Consider the following 5,845-nt stretch of genomic DNA (forward strand, 5'->3'; position numbering starts at 1 on the left):
TTGGTTCAACAGATCTTCTGGCCGGAAGGAATCAGCAGATATTTGGCTTTTTGATTTCACTGCATTACTCAGTGAACAGATAATATATTTCTTTACAATATTTGCCATCTAAACATTTCTTTCAGAAAAAGATAAACATTCCAGAGAAAACATTTAGAAAGAAATGAACACTCTGGAATCTAAACTTCATTAAGGTCTGTTGTTTCACAGTTTCTCTGGTCTTAGCCTGTCTTGTTTTGATTGTAAACTTCAAAATCTTGAGAGAAACTTGTTCGTGTTCTTCCTTAATAGATACATTTATCTAAAGGTCTTGAGGAATGAACACAAGGATGGAGTTTCACAGAAAGTGCTTTCTGACTTTGTCCTCTTCCCCATATGTGTTGGTCTGAGGTGTGGTACACGCCCCTGCTTCCCTGCATGCATATCAGGCAGGACTGGCCTACAGGCCCCCAGGTCTGAAGCGGTGACTAGCAAGACAGCCTGACCTCATGCAGCAGCCCCTCCTGAGGTGGTGTCCCTGTGTGGTCCCCACTCCTCCAATCCAGGCTGGCTAATAGAGTGGAGCAGAGGAGCCACATCACGCCTTTGCAACACATCAAAGACACTTGTAGACCTTGCTTAGGTTTCTTGGGGTGCATTCTCTGGGGGACAGCCAGCCCCAACTAAGACTTTGGACCACCCTGAGGTCACAATCCAGTGATACAGTTCCCATGAGCCATGTGGAAAGACTACCAAAACAGAGGATTCCCTATCATTGTTAATTCTACTCTCCAACTAGTACCAGCCACATGAGGCAGCAGACACACAAGTGATGAAGTTACCTTGTTTGGTCAGCACATAGATACCACCAGCCCCACTTGTTACCTGACTGAAACTAGAGGAGAAAACCTGAGTGAGAAAAGGTTTTGCTGAGCTTGATCAATTTTAGAAATACAAGAGATGCTGATGAGTTCTTTAAAGCCATTGAATTGTGACATGGTTTGCTACGTAGCAAAGGATACCTCAGATAAGACCTGTAAGTAGATAGGTGGATGATCCATGAGGATGGAGGTGCCTTAGATTGTTTCCAGTTTACTCCAGGGATTGTGGTCATTAAGAATGAAAAGATGCCTTAAAGACCAGAGACTATTCCATCTGTCCAGCACTTTGTCCACGGTGGAAATCTTCTTTTGACTTTGAAATCTCCCCAGAATTTTCTTCTTTGTACTCTGGATTTTTGAGATCCATGGATATCTGTAACTTAGCAATAAAAATAGTTTTTCTCAGGGTAGAATCTCTGACCCCATTTGTTCTTCATCATTTAATTAATGCCCACTATCCTATGCTTGTGCTACAAATGCATTTTTTAGTAATAAAAATAAATTAGTCACTTGTAATTCATATATAATAACATATACTCATAAACAATATTCCATACTTCCTTAAACAGGTAAAATGTGTGTGTGTGTGGGGGGGGGGTGGTCTCATACAGAGCAATTAACTATTGAAAGACTTTATAAAAGTACTGTTCAGATTAAGAGACGTGCTACAACCACTCAACAAAATTAACACCAATCCCTCTATACTCTATATTCTCTAAAAAGAGATGTTTTATGACAAGTTCCAGGGTTGCAGTAAACTATAAAATGACTTCTTATGTCAATGAAGGCTGAATCTAGTTGGTGAGTTGATAAGAACCAGTATTTATTGAATACTTGTTTCATGCCCAACACTGCTGGAAACACATATATTTATGCATTTAATGCCAATAACCATCTATCCAGTAGATACTATTTTGAGGTTATAGGGAAGAAAATTTATTTATTTAATTTTTTTATTTTATTGAGAAACAAATATCAATGAGACACTTTCCAAGCTGATTAATAGGACATTTTCAATAATTAATACATTGCACATTGTTATCTTCTCAGCAGTCACCCACAGCACAAGAAGCAGCCAGGACATCCGGTCCAAACACTACTACGACAAATCCTTCCTCTCACTGAACCAAGCAAAAGCAACTGTGCATCCTAACTATTCTGTATATAAAATACAAAATGGTCCTTCCTCTGTATCCCCCCTCTCCAGTTCAGTTCTGACAGAGATGGGTATTCTATTGGCATCTAAATATTATAGGTGCTTGAATTCAGCAAAACAATCCAACACAGTCCAGTAGTCCACAATAGTAGTGGGGTTATCCACAGACGTTGTTGACTAGAGTCTTTTACAGCTCAGCATATTAATATGGCTTTACTTTATATAACTCATTTTGATATTTTTCTGCTGGATGGTTAAGACCAAGATAAAGCAAGACCTATATAACAAGAAATGTAACTTTTGTATCTGATAAGGTCAGTCAAGTTAGGGAAGAAAATTTAAAGGGGAGAGATTATGTAACTGATTAGCACACTTCTAGCAGTGGTGGAAGTAACCAGATTGCCACTGTGCAGTGCTGCTCTGTACACGGCAAGCCAGGTCTGCATCACCTCCTTGTAGGAGCTAGTGTATGCTCTGTGCACAGAACACTTTGCTACTCAAACTGTGGCCCCAAGACCAGCGACGTCAGCATCCCCTGAGAACTTGTTAAAATAGAGCCTCTCAAACTTTGCTCTAGACTTACTGAGTCCGAATCTGTGCTCTAACAAGATCCCCAGGTGATTCAGATGCACTTTAAAGATGGAGACACACCGGTCTAGAAAGCACTTCCAAGGAAGCAGATAGCACTGTGGCCTTCAGAGGGACAGGGGCTGACTGCTCACCTAGGGAGATAGGGGATAGGATCATATGAAGAGGGGTTTGTTTTGTCCCTTAAGAACTCATGAAGCAATCATGCAAAGTGAAAATATGAAAAATGTTTTTTAAAAATATATTTGAGATTTAAAAAAATCTGGAAAACACATTTAGATGAGAGAGATGTGTTGACTCATTAAGTGAACAGATGCTAATCTATGTCCCCTAAACTCTGGGCATACCACCTTGGTCCAGGAAGATGGATGGACATCCAACAGTCATTTAGTTGTCCTTGGTGCTTGAGAATATCTGTCACACCTCTATATGCAGGAGGACATGCAGCTCATTGCTTCAAAAGAGTCATTCTAATCTCTGATAAATTTGAATAAGTCAGACATTTAAAAGCAACACGAGAGGCTGGGCCCCAGCTCCTGGTGCAGGGCTATCCCTTGTGCCTCAGTTTCACTGAGTTCTGCTAGCACCATCACCATGTCCGTAATGTGAACCTGCAGTCTGGGACTTGAGCTCCCCCTGGCCCATCCAACCCAACATCAGCCAAGAAGAAGATGAAGATGTTGAAGCTGGACGAGGAGAATGCCACTGACTGCACTGAGCAAGCCAAAGCTGACGAGAAACCAGCTGAGGACCACTGCAAACAGCTGGAGCAAGTGCAGCAGCGGGGCCTCCGGAAGAAGCTGAAGGGGACAGAGGATGAGGCTGCAAAGTATTCAGAAGCAGTGAAGGATGCCCATGAAAGACTGGAGTGGGTTGAAAAGAAGGCCACCTGTGCAGAGGCAGATGTGGCCTCCCTGAACCACTGCATTCAGCTGGTAGGAAGAGTAGACTAAACCCAGGAGTGCCTGGTTATAGCCCTACAAAAGCTGAAGGAGGTCAAGGAGGCAGCTGATGAGACAGAAATGAAGGTCATTGAGAACAGTGCTGTGAAGGATGAGGAAGAGATGAAGCTGCAGGAGATGCAGCTGAAGAAGGCCAAACACATTGCTGAGTACTAAGCCTGCAAGTATGAGGAGGTAGCCAGGAAGCTGGTGATCCTAGAGGGAAAGCTAGTGCTCTCAGAAGAGAGAGCTGAGGTGGTGGAGATCCGAGCCCAGCAGCTGGATGAGGAATTTCCTACTGTGGACCAGGCTCTCAAGTCCCTGACGGCCTCAGGGCAAGAGTGTTCCACCACAGAGGACAAATATGAAAAGGAGATCAGACTACTAAAGGAGAAGCTAAATGAGGCTGAGGCCCAAGCAGAGTTTGCTAAGAGATCTGTGGCAAAGTTAGAGAAAACCATTAAAGACCTGGAAGAGACATTGGCCAGTGCCAAGGAGAAGAATGTGGAGATTCACCAGACCCTGGACCCGATGCTCCTAGAACTCAACAACGTGTGAGGGCTGACTCTGCTCCGAGCCAGGGTACAGCTGCTGCCCAAAGCCAGTGAAACTGATGTTACCCCAAATAAATGAATAAATAAATAAATAAATAAATAAGATCAGAAGGCATTTCCTGTGACATTATTGATCAGGGAATGGATTCAGCAAATTTTTGTGTTTGCAAACAGGTAATTTAAAAAGGGAAGAATGGGCTGGGGAGATAACTCAGTGGCATAGTGCCTGCTCGGCAAGCACAAGGTCCTGAGTTCAATTTCCAGTACAGAAAAAACAAAACAAAACAACAACAAACAAAACAAAAAAACAGAGGAGGAGAAACAGAGAGAGTGAGAAAAGACCCATGAGTTTTGTCTTTTATGAACTTTTGGGTTTTTTGTTTATAAAATGTCAATAATCTATCCACTTTATGAGGTTGTTCTAGAAATTCTTGGAGGGCCCATAAAAGATATAATTTCTGCATAGTCAGTTAATCGCCATGTCCCGTTTACTTTCTCAGGACCTCTTGACTCTACTTACTTTTCCCCAGAGTAATGACCACTCACACTGTCCAGACGCAGAGTACCAAGTGCTCACTTCAGTGTTCATTTCTAGTGGCCTTCCTGGTCTGCTCCCCAAACTCCCTGCTTCTTCTGGTTCCCATTACAGACCAGAATGTGGAGCTCTGCAAATCGTGGCCTGGCTGCACCCACCGCTTAGGACTCATTGTTGAAACTGTGAGCCTTCTTCTAGTTCATCGAACACCATCGTGTTGCTTGGGCACAGTCCAGCTCCACGGCTTGCCTAGTCACATCTCTCTCTGTGCTGCTGCTGGGAGAGACAACGTATCTGAAAGGTGCAAAGGAGGATGCAGGTCTGACTATTGGGCTTTGATCACAAAACCCACCTCCACACACTACTTCCGAAAACTTCTACCATGGTCTTCTCAGTCTAGACACAGTGTATGAGGAAAAAAGGTACCACTTGAAGAACTGGAAAACTTAGGTGATGTCTTCTATTAGAGTAAAACTTCCTGAGTAAGTGTAATTGGGCTATTTCACACACATTTTTCATAACATCAAAACATTATTCCAGATTTATTTATTTCTTTTTTTTTATAATACTTAAGGTAAACCATTAAGATAAGAGCACATGCAGACACACACACACACACACACACACACACACACACACACAGAGTACAGACTACTATCGGATAAATTATTACATTTTCTATTACTTAGAGACGTTTAAATAGAGGAACATCTTAATTGTCTTATCCATTCTTAATTTTTATTCCATACTGTATGTCTTCTTATTCCCACTTGGAAATAGCCTGTCACTTTGGTATTGGCTTGTTCACATTTCAAAATTATCCTGTGTAATCTAATCTCTGGAAGTTTAGCTCTTGCATTGTTAATGGTAATATGATATGCTTAATTTCTAAACTCTCATTAGTAATACTATTCATTTCAAATCCTCATTAACCTGTCAGATAAGAGCTTTGGAATCTCCACTGCTAGAATACAGGCAGGTTCCAATAAGCTTTAATTACTTGGAATGAAGTGTTCTGTGTTATCTTTCAGAGTGTTTATATGATAATATTTGGCTCAAATTTGGTCTTAGATAGATATTTTGCAGAATCTATTGAGTTGTGGTACTCTATAGAATAAGTGAAGGGCTGGGGAGATGGCTCAAAAGAATAAGGGCTTCCCTGGCAAGCGCAAGGGCCTGAGTTCAATCCCCAGTTCCAGGAAAAAAAAAAA

At 41.8% G+C, this 5,845-nt stretch overlaps 1 pseudogene; it reads left to right on the plus strand.

Moving 5' to 3' along the window:
- The first annotated feature begins 975 nt into the window (after nucleotides 1-975).
- Nucleotides 976-4,103, plus strand: LOC101583493 (annotated as a pseudogene).
- The last annotated feature ends 1,742 nt before the right edge of the window (nucleotides 4,104-5,845 follow it).

The sequence above is a fragment of the Octodon degus genome, unplaced genomic scaffold, assembly GCF_000260255.1.
Source record: "Octodon degus isolate 3935 unplaced genomic scaffold, OctDeg1.0 scaffold00040, whole genome shotgun sequence".
Lineage (NCBI taxonomy): Eukaryota > Metazoa > Chordata > Mammalia > Rodentia > Octodontidae > Octodon > Octodon degus.